The sequence below is a fragment of the Mustela nivalis genome (assembly GCF_964662115.1).
Source record: "Mustela nivalis genome assembly, chromosome: 5".
NCBI classification, from domain to species: domain Eukaryota; kingdom Metazoa; phylum Chordata; class Mammalia; order Carnivora; family Mustelidae; genus Mustela; species Mustela nivalis.
Genome location: NC_139024.1, coordinates 73,749,862 through 73,770,177, shown reverse-complemented (window position 1 = coordinate 73,770,177; position 20,316 = coordinate 73,749,862). Strand labels below are relative to the sequence as shown.

At 40.6% G+C, this 20,316-nt stretch overlaps 1 long non-coding RNA gene and 1 pseudogene across 2 annotated transcripts in view; one reads left to right on the top strand and one right to left on the bottom strand.

The window, feature by feature from the left end:
* Window positions 1-696: 696 nt before the first annotated feature.
* LOC309864450 overlaps window positions 697-20,316 on the top strand; it is a 101,260-nt gene continuing 81,640 nt past the window's right edge. The window contains exons 1-4 of the long non-coding RNA XR_014311530.1: window positions 697-729; window positions 1,929-1,983; window positions 2,852-2,919; window positions 6,229-6,346. This is a non-coding gene — a long non-coding RNA (uncharacterized lncRNA). The remainder of the gene's footprint in view (window positions 730-1,928; window positions 1,984-2,851; window positions 2,920-6,228; window positions 6,347-20,316) is intronic.
* LOC309864448 (heterogeneous nuclear ribonucleoprotein A1 pseudogene) lies at window positions 18,556-19,984 on the bottom strand (annotated as a pseudogene). Its single transcript has one exon. The product of its transcript is annotated as a heterogeneous nuclear ribonucleoprotein A1 pseudogene (transcript).

The following is a 20,316-nucleotide window of genomic DNA, read 5'->3' as shown; positions in this document are numbered from 1 at the left end:
AAATATGTTATCAAAAAGGAGGCACAGAAGTTGTCCTTTCTAATTCTACTTGAAAATCCTGATGTGAATAGACATTCCTCTTCACATAAGCCCACCATACTATTTCATATTTCTTTGTGCTCATGATGAAAAAAAAAAAAAAATGCAAGGGGAGGCAGTGTACTTCACCTCTCTGAGGTCAAAAAGAGGTCTGACCTCTGCCTGGACAGACTGCGCCCCACTGTGGCATGATGTGGGAGATAGCAAGGGAAATGTCAGAGCCAAATAGGCTCTCTTCTTTGGTAAAGATTTCTCAGCTTCAAATTTGACACTTTGAAGAGCTAAATGTGTTGGATGCTGGTGGTGGTGAGTTTGGTTTGATACACAAAAAATAAAAATGCTCTTCCAGTTTTCAAGGAGCTTATGGCCTAGAAAGGGAATACATCTCAAGATCTGAGCTATGATAACAGTTTCCAACTCTTGGTCTCCAGGGCAGATAATTAGGCTTAAGACTTCAAGTGGAGGCACTTCAAGGAGGGAAGACAGACCAGGTAGCTACTCTGGGAAAGAGGTGGGTTGAGGGAGGGTAGTGCATGGGGAGCTCCGGAATCAAGGAAAGAAGTGGAGTAGGGTTTTTTTTGTTTGTTTGTTTTTGGTTGTTGTAGTTTTCTTTGTTTTTGTTTTGTCTTATTTGTTTTGCTTTTGTTTTTAATTCCAGAGATTGAAAAGGAAAGCAATCAGACTTCTGAGGTGATCTTTGGGATTGGAAAGAATGATGTGGTTGTGGGCCCTGGAAGGGCTGGACATCTGCACCAGTCTGGGCATGGAGCCTGCGGGGCACTAAGGATTGGAAGGGACTTCCTGAGAATGTGCCTGGCAGGTTTGGGCAGTCTGGGTGGAGTGGAGTGGTCAGGGAACAGTGCTGCTGGCAGTAGTCTCCACTTTCCAGGGGCCAAGCCACATGGCACCTTTTGCATACTTTGGATTCAAGTGAGGTGAACTTCATCTTTGGTGTGCTTAAGCCTCTTGGGTCTTCTGAGATGGCACTGGAGAAGAGAAGTGGAAGACTAAGCCAGTATAAGATTCTTGAGTTAGTTTTATTTAATATTTGGTGAAATAAGAGACAGGATCCTATTTGTACCCCGTGTGTTATAAACATTTCAAACCAATTCCATTTTATGGATTAGGGGTAAGAATGTGATTTGCTCCATGTCACATGACTAGGAAGTCACAATGCTGAGATTTCCTTAGCTGTAACTGGATCTCTTAGGCAGTCTCATTTCTTCTTATCCGTTACTTTTCTTTCTTTGTGGTATTATTTTCTACATGTCTTTGTACCCTAAGTCATTACTGCCTCCCTTTTGATTTTGGAAAGTTTTCTTCTGGCAGGTGAAAGAAACCCAATTTGAACAAGCTTGAGGGGGAAAAATAATTAAAAAAATGTATATGTATTTATATATGTCAATGCTGAACAGCAGGAAGACTATAAATTCCATCAGCTATATTTAAAAATATGTATGGAATTTGCTATATAGGGGTGGAGCCATATGTGGGGTACTTCACATTTTATGAGGGCAGGAAGGTGGCTAAACCTCGGGAACATTGTCCCAGTTGTCCCAATCATCTGTTGACCAGGGTGAACTGATACTATCTAACATGGTGGCTCCCATAATACCAGTGAAGTCTGGGCTGGGGGAGTGGCAGAGGGAAAGTGAGGTGATAGTTCCCAGAAGGTGTACTCTTTGGTAGACCAAAAAAAAAAAAAAAAAAGTTTACTACCGTTAATAATGATTTTGAAATTAATTATAATGTATGCTCAACTTATTTACAAAATGGTTCAATGAAGCTCATAATAAAAATATTTTCTAAGACTATATAATTACATGACTTTGTTTTAAATCATAACTACTTGCCGTCAAGCAGCAGGTATGCCTCTTCTCATTCTATAGGTATGGAAACTGATGTACAGAGAGGTTACACAGTTTGCCCAAGGACACACAGCTGGTAAGTTATGAGGACGGAACTCAAGCCTTTTCTATGACATCTTCCCCCTAGCGACTTCAGTTTTTAAAATAAATGGACTCTGGAGGTTCCTGAGTGGCCAACTGGTTAAGACTCTGGCTCTTGGTTTTGGCTCAGGTCATGATCTCATGGGTCCTGGGATCAAGCCCTACCTCTGGCACCATGCTCAGTGGAGAGTCTGCTTGAGGTTCTTTGTCTCTGCCCTTCCTCCCATTTGCACCCCTTCTTTCTCTCTCAAATAAATGAATAAATAAAATCTTTAAAATAAACCCGATTCTGTTGTTTAGGTCTCTCTCATTTATTTGAAGGAAACAACATTCTGGATTAATTTTAAGTAAAAGCAGCCTGAAGTCATGCTGAAATTTCAGACTTGAAGAGCTGATCATCTGATGGAGATGGCAGTGTTTCCATTTCTCTTTTCTTAGGAGAAAAGCCATTCTCTGTGCTCCTCTTTTCCTTTGATTTTCTATTGGCATCTCTGCTTCCCTCCATACTTTTCAGCATTCAAGCCAGATGCCAATTGTCTGTCTGTAGACACACTGCTTCTCAAATATACCAAGATGCCAGATGTATGTGTAATATTTGACCATATGTGAATATTCCAATAAACTCCTGGGAACTTATGTTCCAGTGTCAATGCTGAACAGCAGGAAGACTATAAATTCCATCAGCTAACCACAAGACTCACATATGTCTCATTTATAAATATCCAATAGATGTAATATATTCTAAATTTGACTTTTTAGTATGATAGAGGTGTTATATGCTCTCCCCATTGAGGCAGTGGCAAATTGCAAAAATACAAATTGATGGAATCGTCTTAGCTTATTGCTGTTATTATTGTTCACAGCAGTTGGTTATTGTGAAGAAATCTGCAAACAAGAACCATTTCTCAAGATGGATCCTGAAAGAAAAGAAGTATGTATAAATAGTAGGTAATGGATATGTTAAAAAAAAAAAAAGTTGAACCATCTATACCAACTGATCTAGGAAAATCCCTTGAGGGAATTAAATTCTAGAACCTCAAGCAAAACATTTCAAGGGTATCAGAGAAAGGCTAGAGTTTTGAGATACATTTCCACATACTCTCTCTGTCTGCCCCCCAGCCTCCGGAGATGCTGGCCTAATCCTCATTAAAAAAGCCAAAACACAAACCAAAACCACTTCAGGAGGATTTATTATATGCCAAGCTTTGTTTTGGGCCTGGTGACAGTTAAGAAGATGAAACAGACAGGCCTCTGTCCTCAGGTCACTCATGGGTTAGTACAGGAAATCTCCATGGTTATCAACATACTTAATCAAGAAAGCAGGAGTGGAAGGCAAAATTTCTTTGGAATGGCCCAGGGTTGGGAGAGAGGTTAAGACTCTTAGCTTGCCTCTGAGCTGGCCGAAGGATCTGGCAAACAGGGAGCTCTCTGTAGAACCACTCTCTCTTCTAGCAAGAATTAACAGTTGCACTGGTAATAATAAGAACCGACATTTTTCAGGTGTTTACAGGTGCCAAGCACTTTAATTATTTTTCTCGTTTGACTTTCAAAACCTCCTAATGAGGAACGATAACCATTTAAAAAAAAATTTATTTATTTATTTGACAGAGAGAGAGAATGATCACAAGTAGGCAGAAGAGGCAGAGAGCGAGAGAGAGGGGTAAGTAGGCTCCCTGCCAAGCAGAGAGCCCTGATGTGGGGCTTAATCCCAGGACCCCGAGATCATGACCTGAGCTGAAGGCAGAGGCTTTAGCCCACTGAGCCAACCAGGCACCTGAAAGATAACCATTTTTATTCCTGTATTACAGTAGAGGGAACTGAGGTTTAGAAGATAACATAACTTGCCAAGATCATATAATTGTAGGGTCATAAATTGTTTGATCCTGCAGAGAATTGCATTTTAATTTACAGAGACTGGGGTATGTGAATTGTTTTCTAATGGAGGTGTACTTGTGTGATAAGCGCCAAAGCAAGCCCTATCTATGCTGCAGGAACTGTGAGACTGTCTCTATTTCCATCACAAACTCTTTCTGGGACCCTGTCAACTATCTTCCCACAGTGCACCTGGAGCACTAAGGTGCACCTCATTTATTTGACAGTTGATTATGAACTGCTCTAGCTAACTCTTGCTTATCACATTATATTGTTTAATCCTCCTATACATAATGTAATTCTTCATGTTGGTCGATTTGTCTTAGAGAGTAAAAATAAGTCTTCTATAGCATCCACGGCAGTGTACATTATGGTCAATTTTTTGGTACTTATTTGAATTAAAGTGGTACTGGTTATCTATTGCTGCTTAAAACAAAACACATGTTATATTATCATTTCTGTGGATCAGGAGTTGGGCAGGTCTTAACTGGATCATCTGCAAAGTTATAACTGAGGTGTCAGCTGAGGTTCTGTTCTCATCCGGCGGCCTAAGTGGTGATGGATCTGCTTCCAAGCTCACTCAGGTCACTGGCAGAAGTAGTTTTCTTGTTATTATAAAAGTGAGGGCTCCAGCTTTTTGTCAGCTCTCAGAGGGAGCCTGCTTTAGCTCCTAGAGCCTGCCCTTGTTCTGTGCTACATAGTTCTATCTCACAGGCCCTATTCCCAAATCACAGCTTCCTTCCTTAGAGTCAACCACAGAGGATGTCTAGAATGAGTCTGTTAGTAATGTGGAATCACTTTGCCATAGTCTGTTAGTTAAAAACAAGGTATACATTCTGCTTACTTTCAAGGAGACAGAACTCTGCAAGGGCTTGAAGCATAAGAGTCAGGATCATGAGAAGACCTCCTTAGAGTCTATCTGCCATGATGAGAAAAGCAGGAAATGCCCAAATATTTGACGCCTTACCAAGTTCATTTAGCAAATCAATACTAGTACTTGAAATAGAATTCAGAAACCCGATTCTGATCCTTTTGTCCTAATTTCTAAATAATCACCATCAATAGTGAGATGGCCTTGGCTACACAGCAAGTTCTTGCCAGTGGAGATGGAGCCTAGGGATGTATCAGCTATGATATGTGTTGAGGGAGATAACTTGCTATGAATAGTCACTGTTCAAAGTGGTATGGTCAACTCAGAAACTGAGTTGAGATGCAAGGCTGTCTAGCCAAGAGTGGTTGGCAAAAACCTGGGTATATTAGGTTTAGGCTCTTTAGGTCCTCCAGAGAGAGAAGTTGGAAAGGTCCAGGTAGTTTGTCAGGACCCCAGCCTGGAAAGGCAGAGATAGAGCTCAGCGGGAGATTCAGTCTCTAGCGGGAAACTGAGATGGAGCCACAGCAATGAAAAATGGACCAGCAACATGCAGCTGCAGTCAGATTCTGACTGAGCATGCCTGTCCCTCATTCACTGGAATAGCATTTGGTTACATGTATGGGCAGAGGAAAGGTTCCTAATGTTCTCCCTGATGAAGGCCTCACTGAGGAAAGGGACTAAAAATTATCTCAAGAAATCTAGGCTCTGATTCCATGGTGATCAAATTTATGAGAAGCAATACATATTTACATTTTGTTCTTTTCTGAATGAAAGGCACATTTCCTTAATTATTTTCAGTAAGACTTTCCTTTTTCTATCTTCTTTCCTCTTCTCCCCCTGTTCTTGAAATACTTTAGCTTTCATTAGAATCCTTAGATTTCTTTCCAGTTATTCTTTTCTCTTTGAAGCCTTATGATAAAGATACAACTCTATCAATTGAACAAATTGGATCAAATATGCATTTTTTGCATATTGCTTATTTATTATACAACTTCCTATGCCTTTTAAAATAACGCAGGTTTTATGGGGTCTTTCTCCCGTGACTCATTTTTGGAGCTGATCCGAGAAGGAGTTATTCTCCAGACGTGGCACCATTGACCCTCATTTTGAATTACATTTTTTATTTATTTTTAAAAAGATATTTCATTCACAGAATCCCCACTGAGCTTTTTATTGTGGAAAATTAGGGCTCGTAAATCATCCTCCTCAGAAAACTATAAATTTTATACAATTGAAACATTCCATGGACTGAGCTTGGCACTTTGATGAAATCACTCCTTTGCTTCTCATAATTTATGAGCATCCCCCATTCTCCTCCCTCCTGCTCCATCATCACCTTGCCCTCCCAGCAAGGGGGGGGGGCAGTGGAGGTATCGTGCCTTTAAATTGCTCCCTGGGGTTTATTGAGTATAATTTGTGAGTGAATTTATATGAATCCACAATATTGCAATTTATCCAAAATTGGGAACAATAAAGCTTCTCATTTTCTTCTGGCAGGCAAAGGGACATGGGTTGATTACACAGGAGGTGGCTCAGTGTGATGCACCGGGGCAAGAACAATGTCCTTGGAGCCAGATGACATGGGTTACAGCCTCGGATCTGCCAGTGGTTTCCTGTGAGAGCCAGGCCTCAGTTCCCTCACTTATAGGGTCAGATGGGTAATCTCAAAGGTTCCTTTTAGCTCTTGTACATTCTGATTCTATGAATTGAAGATGGTTCTTAGCATGTTGCTTCTTTTAAAGGGTAATTAGGAAACTGACAGGATATATCTCAAAAGTTTAATGTGCTATTTTGGACATAGACAGTTATTTTTCATTTTTAGGGGAAAAGAGAGAAAGCACAATCGTAGTAAAGAAACAAAGCAGTCTTGATTTTTTTCTGCTAGGTTTGTTCTGGACTGTGAGGTCTTGGAAACCAGGGATTATATCTTATTTAACTTGGAAACCCTGATTCCTAGTACCGAACCTAGTTCCTGGGTTTCTGATAAAAGCATTGAATGAATCCAGAGAATCCAGAGCTGTGTTATCCCATAATTTCAAGTGCCCCAAACAGTTGCTACACACACACAGTAGGTGCTTAATTCATATTTGCTGAATTTCTAAGAAATGGTTTGCTTGCTATCATTGAGATATTGGAGTTTCCCCGTGTGCATTCCCTCTCCAGCTGACATCTTTATTTTTGTATCCCAGTATTTTCTCCTCACTAGGACTCCAGAAATTGCTCGCTTTATGACATCACTAGTACTCAGTCTTAGAAAAAGTTTTGCTGCTGGAGGAACAGGCTAGAATTAGAAGATGCGGGACTATGGCAAATTGGCTTAGCTTGAGCTCTGCAAAGAGACCTGGGCTGTACATCTCAAAAGCACTTAAAAGACCTTGGGTGGAATATTTCCCTCCCCCAAAGCTCCACTCTCTTTATCTGAGCAATGAGGGGGTCATACTTTCCTTATCTCCTGGGGAAGACGTGAGGATTCAAAGAGGTCATCTGTGTCAACTGCTTAGCCCAGTGTTGGCATAGAGTAAATAGTCAAATAATGGTAGCTATGACTTACTTTAATTATGCTTAGTCAGATTGGTGTATACATCAGTAATTGCAGCGGTTTTTACTTTTGTGTTAAAATTCAGATTCTGCTGTGGCAATGTAACTATTATCCTATGTAAAATTTATTATAGTTTTATCTTAACTGTTTCTTTAGCTCTTCAGGGCATATTTTGAGTTCCTTGCACTAAAAGAAAAGTGTGTCACTGATACTTAGTAAGGAACCTCACCACATTGTTTATCTTTTTACTCTGAAATAGTTTTTGCGATTACGAAGGAGAATATAGTGCTGTAAAAGAAGGGTCTGGTATCTCCTTTTTTCCACAAGATGGAAAATTTCCTCCCTGGCAGTTGTCAGTTATAACTTTGCCTTCGTGCGATGGTAATATAACACAGTTCCATTTCACCAAGACTGTCACCAGGGTCAAAATGCAAAACAGTCTGAAATACTTGAAAATCAAGGTGAAGTCAGTTTCTTTTCTTTGACCTGTCTGTGGGATATCCTGGCAAGGGATGAACTGGACCATGTGGTTTGGAACTGTTTACTCCCAAACATTGAAAAATGTAAATAAAAAATGAAGTTTGGGGTGACAGAGGCTCTAAAGCGATGGCCACCCAGCCCTTACTGGTAAAATATAGCTCACTTAATGACATTTCAGTCCTAAATCACTTCACTGCAGGCGAGTTTGCGGCTGGCGGGGGTCGGGGTGTGTTGCACAAAAACATTCCTTCAGGACCATTTAAAAAGCCTGAATAAGCAAAGTATCCTGTGTGACAAGACCCCGAATATCAAAGGGGTGATTCAGGTACACATATTCTTGCTTGTGGCTCCGGGCCCAATAACCTTTTCCTCATAGAGATAGATTCCATGGACAGAAAACAAATCTCTTTCCAAGTTAGAGAACTTTATCAGATTTATCTCTCATTGTCAGATCAGCATGCAGGAAACAAATGAGGTCTGCAGCATGATTCAAATTAGAAGGAGAGCAATTTACAGTGCTCGCTGGCTTCTCGTAAACCTTATTAATGTTTGGCATGGGGTGCCAAGGAGCCATAAAGTATCGTCCTGTTGAACATTCATATCTGCTTCGTCTCTTATTATATGTCCTCAACACAGCAGTTTAAATAAAGGCAGCCAGAGCATCTCGTGAGCAGGAAATGAGAAAGTTACACATGTTTTTGTCTCATGAGCAAATATTCTTCCCCGTCTTTTTAAAGTCTCCCACTGGGAGGCAAAGTACCATTTTTTGGGTTTCATTTTTCCTTAAGCTGTTGCCTGTAATTCCCACTTTGTTTTAAATTTGTCACAGTCCTAAAATGGAATTAAGTTGCTTATTTTTGCTCATGTCTTCCATTATTTTGAATTTGGGGCATTTCTTAATTCAGTCATGGCTATATAGTTGCTTGAATTCACATTTCCTTTTGAATTCTAGCTCACGGCATCCTAATGATGTGAACACATGCATGGATAGTGCCAACTTATTTATGTATTAGATTTCAATTTTCTTGTTTCTTGAAGGTTCTCAATATATTAGTCCTAATAAGACCAATAGCTGACATTTGCTGGGTGCTTCCTGGGTGCCATGCACCTTACATTTGGATTTTATTCTATCATCATAATAACACCATGTGGTAAGCACTATTATCACCTTTATCTTGGAGATGAAAAGAAGATCTTCCCGGGAGTCACTGCTAATTGAACAGAAGAGCTGGGAACCACATCCCAGCCATCGGCTTTAACCACTGTACTGCTGTCTCTCCAACACTGACTTACAGTTCATTGAATGTGCTGCCTTAGACAGCATGAGTGTAACAGAAGAGACGGGAAGAGGATGGGAAGAAAGAAGGGTGAGTGTAGAAAGAGGCATAACGTGGAGTTTTTACCAGCAGTGGAGCAGAGATCTTAGACCCACAATTGGCTCCTGTTGAATTTAATTGAATTGTCTTCTTAGGTACCTTGTTAATAGGAAGTGATGCAGGGTGGGCCACCCAGCCATTCTGAGAACTGGGAAAGGATGATCTTTCACTACAGATTACAGATTTTATTTTTTTTTTTGTAATTTTTTGTTTTGAAATAATTTATACCCCGAAAGAAGTTACAGTGAAGTACAAAGAACTCCCATATGACTTCACCTGGACTTTTCCTACTCATTAACATTTTACCACATTTTTGAGGGGTCATTTTTCTCTCTCAATAGATACTCATCATTTTCTGGGCCCTTTGGTGTTCATTTTCTAAGAATAAGTAAATTCCCTTACATAACCACATAATTACCTTCAGAAATCCTTACCTTTAGGAAATTAACACTGATTCAGCACTGATATATTATCTACAGATCTTATTTCTATTTCACCAATCACTCCAATAAAAATATTTTGGGAGATGTATTCAGGGACCCATCTGGGGTCGCATGTAGCATTGAGTTGTTGCTTCTCTATAGTTTCTTAGACTGCAACCGTTTCTGTCTTTGTCTTTTTTTTTGCTTTGACATTTTTTAAAGGGTCTGGGCAGCTCTTTTGTACACTTTCCATTTGTGTTTGTTTGATGTTTCCTCCTGATGGGATTGAAGTTAGATACTTTGGGCAGGAATAACACCAAAGCAATGTTGTGCTCTTCTCAGCATATCAGGTCAGGAGGCACATGATGCTAATTTGTTGCATTGCCCCTAATAGTAACAAGTTTTTCTACTATAAAGTTACAATGTTTCAGTAGATTAAACTTGAAATTTGATTTAGATGCCAGGTGCCTGGGAATTTGGTTCAAAGCAGGCCCATCACCCCCGCAACTTTGAGTATTCTGGAAGAGCTAGCTTCCTGACCTATAAACCCCAGAACCAGAGCAGTGGAAAGTGACGATAACCTAGGTCTTATCTCTATCACCAGAATCTCCAAGTAGTGTTCTTAGGAAAATGTTTATACGTAGAAAAATGTCTTGATATTTGCTGAAACTTTAATGAGATAAATGGAATATCAAAATATTTCTATGTCAAAACAAAATAATGATTTTTATTATTGATTCAGTTTATGGGTGAACAGAGCCATTTCTAGAGCAATTGCTCTTGGGGAGAAAATGGAGGGTGTGGTCAAATTAGCTTTGTGCTGTTGTTGGAGAAGGAGGTAGATGGACTGAGCCAAGTTGGAAATGCTGGAACCTGAAGTTGCATCATTCCCCTCGAGTGGAGGGGTACTATTATTTGTGAACATTTGGTGATTACATTAAGTGATGGAGGAGGCATGTGTCCAGGTAGCAGGAAGTTGGATTCACCCTCAGTCTACCTGTGTGTATGTGTATGTGTGTGTGTGTGTGTGTGCCCACATGCGTGCACATGCACGCACTTGGGTTTTCTCTGTTATGGGAAGGTGTGTAAGTGGGGATAGTACAGATAGAGAAGAAATTTAGAAGAGGAAATACAGGTGAGGACCCAGTCATAAAAGGGTTGGTCATTAAGCAGGTGCACAGACTGGTGCTCTAACCCAAGGGAGCAAATAAGAAGATTACAGAGTTGCAGTATAAGACCAAGTTTGGGCTGGTACCAAGTGTGACTTGAAGGAGGCTTTTGTGAGTGAGGCCAGAGAATTAGTGAAATTTTTAGCCTAAAATCTGGACTAATCTTAGAGGTTAAGGAAGAGAATCAAGAACTCCACTTGGGGGAGAAGCAGGGTACAGGATCTGTGGACCAAGCATGACCAGCTTATGCTGTTAAAGATCTGAGGTCCGTTCATAATCAACAACGATGCAATCAGCGTGGGCGGCTCTACTTACCTCATCCAAGCCACACTCACCATAGGGTCACAATATTATTGGGGAGGTGAAAATTTCTCTCTTCCAAAGTTGTTCTTCAGTCATATATCACTTGTGCAGCACTGTTGGGGCTGAGAACTACATAGCATGATTTGGTCTGAGCTTCATACCCTTCTAAGAAATAACTGAGAAATAGGGTTTCCTTTCCATATTGGGTGGGTGAGTTGGGTGGATGTGAAAGGAGAAAATCAGAATGTTCAATAAAATAGGTATTGTTGGGTGCCTGGGTGGCTCAGTCAGTTAAGCATTTGCCATTGGCTTGGGTGATGATCCCAGACACCTGGGATTGAGCCCCATGTCAGGCTCCCTGCTCAGCGGGGAGCCTGCTTCTCCCTCTCCTCCCTGTTCATGCTCTTTGTTGCTGTCTTTGTCTCTTTCTCTCAAATAAATAAATAAACTCTTTTAAAAAATAGGTATTATTAAAGAACTCTGCCACAATAGGACTTTTTGCCAAAAAATTGCCTTTAAAAATCATCACCTATTCTTACCGTCTGTAATTCTCTTCCTTTTCAGCTTCCTATTGTAATCCCTTTCTTTTCCCATGACATTTCCTATTTGTTTAATTTAAGCAATGTTCCTATAGATCATGGCAATGAGGTGTTGTATAAACATACAATGGGGCAGAATAGAAACCCTTCCTATAGTAACAGAAACCGTAGAGATTGTGTGTGTGTGTGTGTGTGTGTGTGTGTGTGTGTGTGTGTTTGTATAAAGCTGTTTTAAGGTCAAAGCTTTGCAGAGCTCATGGAATTGGGAAAATGGAGTGTTTTATTGTGATCACATTGCTATTTGAGTCTATTGTTTTTGTCATCATGATTTAACATTTACTACAAGTCTGTGGTCCCCCAGACAGACCCTGGCATTAGAAGTCAACACTGCTTGGTGGATTTATGCTTGAAATTAGATAGCAAAGCCACAAAATGGAAAAAGATAATACTTCTAAAACAGAAATATTGACTAATGCATTCCCAGAAAAAGTAGGTAAGGAGAAAAGGAGTTTGACCCAGGCAGTGATAAATGAGGAAAGTGTGAGAAGACTTACGTGTCTAACTTAAGGATGGTTTGCAGCCATTTCCAAGAACCCTGGGAGGGACCATGGAGGCTGCATGATCTAACCCTTTAATCCTCCTCTGCCACAGGGCAGACCCCATGGGGAGGAATCTTGATGAGGTGACTCCCAGTTCTGGATAATAATAACAAGAGACCCTCTGTGTAGGCAAATTTTCAAGGGGAAGTTTTACTCTACCACTTGCATAACCAATGCAACAAATAATCAAATCCTCGAGCTTCGAAGGAAACCCTGAGGGGATTTTTCTTTTAAAGATGTAAAGGTCATTCAAAAATAAAGATGTAATTTCTTAGACTAAGTTATTCCCCTCCCCTTGACATGTGTCCCAGATCATCCCCTTTTTTCCCCTACTTCAAATACCCCCTACACTTTTTAATATTGAATGTCTCAATAACAAAAGTAAGCTGCAGGTTATTTATGGAAACTGCACAATATTAACTTTGCTAATTACATGGTTGCTCACTTTCCCAGGACCAGATCACCTCCCATTTGTTTCCAACTGCTGTGGCCACCATATGCTTAAGAGTAAGACAGAAATAATTAATGACAGGTTTCCAAAGGAATCACATGTTATTGCTGCAGCTCACCCAGGGAGTTTGCCATCTAGGTTGAAGGACACATTATCCCAAGAGAGTGTGGAGTGAGTTGGGCTTTCCCTATCACCTGACCATGTGACCACTTGGGAAGCTTTGAATGGAGTTTTGAGGCCAAAATGACCCAAGTTCAGACTGACACCGGACACAGCAAATTCCTGAGTATACGGGATTTTCTGCAAGTAACTTCTCTGTGTCTTGGTTCTCTGTATATGAATTAGGGATAATGAGTTCTAATTTCTGGCGTGGCTCTGAATCTTCACTGAGGTGATAACGAGATGGTACTTGGCATGGGGTCAGTTGCTACTGAATGATGGTTCTTAGTTTCTTTCTACTCCATTTCATGCTTTCTAAACTCTTAAGTGAGAAGGCATAAAAGGCATAAAAGATGGCATTCCTACCAGGCTTGCTGTAAATCCAGAATAAGAAACTCCAGCTAGACCTCTTCTGCTAGGGGATTTGCTGTGTTATGGGAGCTTCGTTTTGCCCAATGTTAACCTATTCTCCGGTCTCCCCTTGGTTGGTGAGGGGGTGCCACCACCTGCTTATTGGAGAACTGGGCTCTTTGCTGGATCCCTAAACTGGGTTTGAATAAACTTGTGTCATTCAGCAACCCTTTATTGGTATTTATTAGGAATGGCAGGAGTGATCAATCCCTCTATGTGAAATAATTCCTGTGGTTACATAACTACTCAGGGCCCTGGATCTATAAATTCTTCCTGTCCCTTCTTCTTCTTCTTTTTTTTCTTTTTTCCAAGGGTTTTACTTGGATGCTGTTTCACCTCAAACAGCCAGTCCTGTTCTGACGTAGTGAAGATATAGAGCTTCCCTCAACTGACGTGGCTTGGCCAGATGCCAGCTAAGAGTTCCTCCAGGATATTTTGGCTGTGGGATAGGTTACAGATAGTCTGGCCTTGCTATCTTCAGTGATCATTTGTTGTAGTAATAATAACAATCACGGGGTGCATAATTAGTTGTCTAAAAACATGAACTTTATTAATTATCCTGCTTGGCTGTTGGCAACTCCGTCTAGACTCTATCTCTTCGTATGCCTTCATCTGTCATTTCTACCACAAATCCTCGACTGATCTCTAGCTGCCCACTTCCCTCTGTATCACCATGTTTCTCCGAGCCCCTGGCTTTTGCTCTGATTTTTCACTGAACGAGAGACTTAATGCCCTTCTCACTGGTAAGGAAGAGAAACTGAATCATGAGTGTCTTTCCATGTCTTCTGTGTTTTGATGTCTGCTAGTCCAGAGAGCCTATTACAGAGATAGGTTTGGGGTTTCTAGACTACCGAATCAATTTCATACACCCTTGTTGAACTTAGGACCCGATGGACTGGTCGGGCTGCAGGCTGGTGACTGGAGACACAAGGGAAACCCTGTCCCTGCCCTCTGGGAGCTCACATTCCAGCTGGGAAGCTGGGCATCTAAATAAACAACCATGGTACAATGTCCTTATTGCTGGAACTAAAGGATAAACACAGTGACTTTTGGGGTGCAATGGTGTCTTATTTGTACCTGAAGCAAGCTGTAGTAGCTTGATTTCTTCTAGAGTAACAATTTATCTCTGCTGGACAGTGCCGGTTTATCACTAGGGCCTTCTTTCACTCTTGGTGTTTCCGTTAGATGGTAAATTGCATAGTTCCTTTTTACAAGTCAAGAACCAACATATGAGGTTTGTTTGATCTGGGGACAATTACATTTCAATTTATCAAGAAGTTTTGTGTTGCTGGCTTTACGTGAGTGGTTGAGGCAGGAGAATAGGTTCCTGATCTTGTTTCCCCCCCACTTTTTTTTTTGTTTTTAAGATTTTATTTATTTATTTGACAGAGAGAGGGAGAGAGAGAGAGAGAGAGATCACAAGTAGGCAGAGAGGCAGGCAGAGAGAGAGGAGGAAGCAAGCAGGCTCCTTGCTGAACAGAAAGCCCGATATGGGGCTCGATCCCAGGACCCTGAGATCATGACCTGAGCCGAAGGCAGAGGCTTAACCCACTGAGCTGCCCAGGCGCCCCTTTGTTCCCCTTTTTTATCAGCAGTAGTGCTTATAGATTTTCAGATCACATCAAATGTAGGGTGACAGTCCTTTGCTCTAGCCCATTTGTATTTTTTAGTAAATAAGCTCAACAGTAGTATGAGTTATTAAAAGCATTTCTCTTCAATCATTTAAATTTTAAAATAACTCCCCAAAGGAGTTGACTAAGTATCTGAAAAGAAAAAAAAAAAAGATCCAAACCCAGATTTGATTATTCTAAGTCTCCTGTACCACTTTTCTTGGTGGATGGTAGTGAGAATTGCTGGCAGTTGTTCCTCGTAGTTTAGCTTCAGTGTGAAGGTAGAAGCAGATGCTGAGCATGAAGAAATCTAGATCTGAATTCCATGTGATTCTAAAAAACATAAGTTCAGGTTAGCATATGCATGAGAGATTGTATTGGTTTTATAGCCAAACTAGAATTCATTCATTCATTCATTCATTCACTAATGAATAAAATCCGCACCTACTGGGTGTTACGTGCCAGACCGTCTATGAGGCACACAAGATACAATGATGATTTATGCAGACATAGTTCTGCTCCCAAGGATCTTGCAGAGGTTGAGCCTCTAAAAGTGATTTGAATTTCATCCCCCTGATATTCAGTAGGACCCAGATCTATTCCTTAACTTAAAAAGGAATATGAATAGCCACCTGTAATCCTACCATCTGTTTTGAAAACAAAACAAAACAATGACAAAACAAAAAACAAAATAAAGCCCTTCAAAATGTATGTCACCAGAAAGCAATAAATAGGCAAAAAATCACTGAAAATGAACTCAGGAAATGTGGATTCTAGTTACAATACTACCCCTTATTAACTTTGTGACCATGGGTGTGTCACTTAGCCTCTCTGAACCTTTGTTTCCCATCCTACAATGCAAAATGTAAGTTTTTATGCGTTGTGTCCACCCTGCAGATGAACTCTTTAGAGCCTGGAAATTCCCCAACTCTTCTGTTCAGGTTGACTTTCTGGAAAAGTGTTTATTCTTAGAGGATTTGATTATTGAGTTATCTTTATATTCTGCTGCTGTCAGTAGATTTACCATAAATGTTTCCTGAGAATCTCTCTCCTGAAAAGATTCAGACCCCAGTTAAGTTCATCTCAATTAAAAATAGAACCGTGAGATGCAGAAGCTGTAGCACCTCTTAAACCTCTTCAAATAACATTGAACGACTAAGTGCCTGCTACTGTGGAGATAGTACCCACAGAACCAGCAGCAGGCCCTCTCAGAAAATGATAACACTCTAAGTGGCTGTCAGTCCTCAGTAATTTCTAGTAGTTTGGGGGATGCTACCTTATCTTCTAAGAGTTCTAAATGTTCCTGGTAGAAAAAAAAATGCACATCCTTTATTAAAAAAAAAACAATCCAATTGCCCACAACAACAAAATTCTCCAAAACAATACAGATCAAACAGGGATGCACAAGTCTAATGAAGCCTGTAATCAGAATAGAGTAGATAGTTATGGCCATGGGGGTGTCCAGCAGGTTTGGAGTAAAAGGCCAGTGAAGCAATTACATTTAAAAAATGAACATTAGTTTCTTGGGAGGTGGAAGAAATTTACTTCCTTTCTTCCTATCTCTTAAAGAAATGACCAATTTTCAAACATATGACTCAAAAATTGAATTTGGCTCTCATGGACTGTTTTCTGACGTTGTTTCTTATTTTCTTTTCGATTCTTTAAGGAGAGTTTGAAAACATCCCTTAGACTCTCCCTTAATAGAAATTTCGGCTATCAAGAAATTACCAAATAAAAATTGTAGAAGGTACTTTGTATATAAGACAAAACTCGGAGGAAGAGCTTGTTATCATATTTCAACAGCTATTCACTGGGGGGACATCTTTTTCCTCTTTCTAAATTGCATGTATCACTATTCATTAATAAGCAGAATGACAACTATTTAGACTGCCAGATCTCTTTATAAACATTTTCTTAGGTGGGTGGGATTTTTATGCACTTTCCCAAAGGGCCAAGTTGACAGAAATGGACTTTTGCTTTATTTCCACAGAGCTCTGGATCCAGATCCCTAGGTCAAAATATATGTTATTCACCTCTACCTTTGGTTGTGTGATCTCTCTGAAGGCTGGCCCAAGAGAGTCCTTTCTGATGAGACTTTCAGAGTAGCCATTAGTCATGAGATAAGCATGTGACTGTGGGCTGTTTGCAAAATGAAAGCTCCCCAACGAGAGGCTTGTCCTTTACAGTAAGAACCGGACCAGTTTTCCTCAGAAGCACATGGCTGCCTGCGTGGTGTGATTTGAGAAACCTTAAGCTTTTTGTCCTGGATATTTCCCCTGTTGAGCCTTACATTTTCACTAATAGTGTATCACTCCTGTGGGTGAAATCTTCCCAGGCCATTCTCTTTAAAATATGGCCATTGCCCTGGGAAAAGTCCTAATACTTTGGTGTGTTTGACTTTATAAGATCCTTTTTCCTTTGACAAAAGAAGCAGAGTAGGATGAGAAGACTAGGTAACTGGCAGGGAAAACGTGTTGAAAAAAGAAAAATGAGGCACACAATGGAAGATGAAGAGCCAGTGTGCCAATGAGAGTCAGCTCGGTTCCACTTATAAGTGCAGATTCAGTGTGTCTGTGTGCTGTGTTAGCTTTTGGAATGTTCCCACAAGCCCCCAGCTGAGTGTAAATGGAGAATATCTTTCTGGAAAAACAAACTGGAAATATTTATCAAGGCAATAAAGAGTACTTATAGAGAGAGAACCAAAAACTTCAATTGCAGGACTTTTTCCTAAAATAATAATCAGCGATGAGCAAATTTGGACCCAAAGAAGTTCAGTGGGACATTATTTATAATGGCAAAAATAATGAAACAAGTGAAATGTTTATTGGTAGGAGCATTAATACTATGGGAATGAATTTATGCTATAAAAGTGACTAAAACAGTATATAAAATATATAAATAATATGATTTCAAGCATATAAAATATGTATGTATAGATCATGGAATTTTAATTAGTGATTGTCAGTAAATGGTTATTTTTCTTTATTCCTTTATGTATTTTCCAATTTTCCACAGTAGTCATTTATTACATTCAGATACAGAAAAAACTTATTAAAAAATGCATCCAAGGGCAAATGTTTAGGTGAAGGTTATAAGCCTAAATTATGGGTGTCCTCTGAAGAGGTGGACTATTGCTGTTTAGCAATTTCCCAGTGGATAATTAAAGATCTGTCAGACTTTCCTTATGTATGGGTCTTTTACGGTTAAGGGCTTTAATTCTACATAAAGATGTCTACAAAGGATGAAATTTGGCACCTGGTGTTTGATTTTGGGTAGGATTGTAGCTTGCTGTGTCCAAATCTGAGAGAAAAAACAAATTGGATGGAGTTTAGCAAAGGGAGATGTGTTCTAAGCCTTTCTCTTAGAATTGGACAGTGGCAGCCACATGCAGAAGACAGAGGATGCCTTGATACAAGTCCCTCTTAGCCCATAGTAACATGTAACAGTTCTGTCTCCTTACTGGACACAGATCTGGGTCATCAAGCTCCTTTTCCTAAATTTGGTTTGCTTTCCATATTATATCTGGCCTATCTAAGAAGAAGGGATCTGGACTCACTGCCATGGCACCATTTTCCTGGTCTTCCCTCCACCTGGAATGCATTCTCCACTTACCTCCTCTCATGTCTTTTGGCCCATGTCAAATGGAAGTTGCTCCTTGAAGCCGCTACTGTTGCCGTCAGAAAGTGTGATCTCCCCCTCCTTTGAACCTCCATGGCACACACACATATGGTATTTTTTACATCCCCCCTTTCTGTTAGATTGCCAGTTTCTTTTTTCTTTTTTTTTTTTTTTTTAAAAAGACACATTTATTCAGCGTCATGATCAGACTATTACATTTAGCAATCAACAGCATGGGTGCAAAAAAAAAAAAAAATCTACATTAAAACCCTTTGTTGGAATGCTTTACACTTTCCACAGAACAGAAACTAAAATAACCTGTTATACAATTAGTCACAAATACAGTCCTCGAGTTTTTTTGCCCATACACATGAGTATTGTCTAAAACATGTCTTCTTTGTAGCAGCTAGGCCCTGCCACCACTGTGCTTGGCTGAGTTCACAAATCTGTTGTAACCTGTAGCTTCCCTGTCACTTCTCTGGCTCTCCTCTCCTGCTAAGCTTTGTTTCCTGGCAGGAATTAAAACCTTCTGCCACTGCCATAGCTGCTGCTGCTGCTGGAACCACCATAGCCACCTTGGTTTCGTGGTTTGGCGAAGTATTGGCCTCCACCACCATAAGGGCCAGAGCTTCTGCCTCCAAAATTGCCTCCTTTCATGGGTCCAAAATTTGAGGATTGATTGTTGTAATTGCCAAAATCATTATAGCTTCCGCCACCTCCAAAGTTGCTTCCATCATTACCAAATCCGTTATAGCCATCCCCACTGCCACCATATCCACCACCACCTCGACTGCCGCCAAAGCCACCTCGACCACTGAAGTTTCCTCCGCGACCAAAGTTGTCATTCCCACCAAAACCACCTCCACGACCACCACCGAAGTTTCCAGAACCACTTCGACCTCTTTGGCTGGATGAAGCACTAGCCATCTCTTGCTTAGAGAGCGCTTTCCTTACTTCACAGTTGTGGCCATTCACAGTATGGTATTTTTGAATGACAATCTTGTCTACAGAATCATGGTCATCAAATGTTACAAAAGCAAAACCCCTCTTTTTGCCACTGCCTCGGTCAGTCATGATCTCAATCACTTCGATTTTCCCATACTGTTCAAAATACTCTCTTAGATGATGTTCTTCAGTGTCTTCTTTAATGCCACCAACAAAAATCTTTTTCACAGTTAAGTGGGCACCAGGTCTTTGAGAATCTTCTCTTGAGACAGCCCTCTTTGGTTCCACAACTCTTCCATCCACCTTGTGTGGCCTTGCATTCATGGCTGCATCCACCTCCTCCACAGTGGCATAGGTGACAAACCCAAAGCCTCTGGAGCGCTTGGTGTTCGGATCTCTCATTACCACACAGTCCGTAAGTGTTCCCCATTGCTCAAAATGGCTCCTCAGACTCTCATCGGTTGTTTCAAAGCTCAGACCTCCGATGAAGAGCTTCCGCAGCTGTTCAGGCTCTTTGGGAGACTGACTTAGACATGACGGCGGTGGGAGGGGAGACTTTAACGATGCTTACTCGGCGGCGTCCACAGGCAGAAAAGGAGATTGCCAGTTTCTTAAGCATAAGGGCTGCTATGTCTTTTCTCTCCCATGTCTTGCCCATGTGGGCAGAACTGAGCTTATTTATTTAATGAATCACATGTTAATTTGGCCAGCCCACAGTCTGCCTCCCTTTCTTCATGCAGCTTAGATATGATTCCTATCATTTAGCTCAAAAAGATCACTATAAGTAAGGGTAACAGTCAATTTTTCAAAACTTCTCAATGGGGTAACTTTCTAGAGTAAACTATTAACAGATGGAAAACACAGAACACAGAACTACAACTATTCATGGTTTGAATTACCTGGGCTCTCCACCATGGTTTATTTAACTTGAGTAGTGTGAAAGAACCATGTGGGCTTTAGTGCT